Here is a 1,629-nt window from a genome sequence, read left to right on the forward strand (position 1 = left end):
TTTTGTTTTGTTTCTTCTTACAACAGAATACTTATTTATTTTATTTTGTTTTGTTTCTAATTACTTATTTATTTTATTTTGTGATAATTCTTTTTGCTATTAAAGTTTCTAACGAAAAAGTTTTTTATGATAATTCTTTTTGCTTTTAATGATTTTGAACAGAAAATACTTTGATAATTTTAGTTGCATCAATTTTATATAATTTTAGTTTCATAAATTTTAGAGGTTGCTTATAATGTTTTGAATAGAAAATACTTTGATAATTTTAGTTTCATAAATTTTATTTATGTTATTAAATTTATTTCATTTTATTTTATTTTGTTTCTACTTATATATTTTATTAAATTTTATATTATTTTGTTTCAAATTACTTATTTATTTTATTTTATGATAATTTTTTTTGCTGAAAGACCCTGAAATTCGTAGTATCAGGGTTTCATATGGAAACTCGTCTGTTACAAAGGGATTTCATTGTTTTGAACTTATTTGAACTCCATACTTTTTCTGTGTTCAAAATGCACCATTCAAAGCCACACCATCAATTTTCAACCCTTTCTGACTTCATTTGTTATTTTTCGTGCATTTAATGATTATTTTGAGCTATAAGACCCTGAAATTGAAAAGCACTACAAATGAACTCTGAAAAGGTTGAAAGTTGGCATGGTATCATCATTTCATCCACATAGCATGTGCAAGAAAGTAGAAAGGCTGACGACAAAAACTGGATGCACTTCGTGTACAAAACGGACAATCTCTTTCGAAGTATGAGGGTTTCATATGGAAACTCGTGTGTTACAAAGGGATTTCATTGTTTTGAACTTATTTGAACTCCATACTTTTTCCGTGTTCAAAATTCACCATTCAAAGCCACATCATCAATTTTCAACCCTTTCTGACTTCATTTGTTATTTTTCATGCATTTACTGATTATTTTGAGCTATAAGACCCTGAAATTGAAAAGCACTACAAATGAACTCTAAAAAGGTTGAAAGTTGACATGGTATCATCATTTCACCCACATAGCATGTGCAAAAAAGTAGAGAGGCTTACGGCAAAAACTGGATGCACTTCGTGTACAAAACGGACAATCTCTTTCGAAGTATCAGGGTTTCATACGAAAACTGGTCTGTTACAAAGGGATTTCATTTTTTTGAACTTATTTGAACTCTATACTTTTTCTGTGTTCAAAATGCACCATTCAAAGCCACATCATCAATTTTCAACCCTTTCTGACTTCATTTGTTATTTTTCATGCATTTACTGATTTTTTGAGCTATAAGACCTTGAAATTCAAAAGCATTCCAAATGAACTCTGAAAATGTTGAAAGTTGGCATGGTATCATCATTTCACCCACATAGCATGTGCATAAAAGTTGAGAGGTTACGGCAAAAACTAGATGCACTTCATGTACAAAACAGACAATCTCTTTCGAAGTATAAGGGTTTCATACGGAAACTCGTATGTTACAAAGGGATTTCATTTTCTTGTACTTATTTGAACTCCATACTTTTTCTGTGTTCAAAATGCACCATTCAAAGCCACATCATCAATTTTCAATCCTTTCTAGCTTCATTTGTTATTTTTCATGCATTTATTGATTATTTTGAGCTGAATGACCTTGAAATTGA

This window comes from Triticum dicoccoides, chromosome 2A (assembly GCF_002162155.2).
Source record: "Triticum dicoccoides isolate Atlit2015 ecotype Zavitan chromosome 2A, WEW_v2.0, whole genome shotgun sequence".
Taxonomy (NCBI): Eukaryota; Viridiplantae; Streptophyta; class Magnoliopsida; order Poales; family Poaceae; genus Triticum; species Triticum dicoccoides.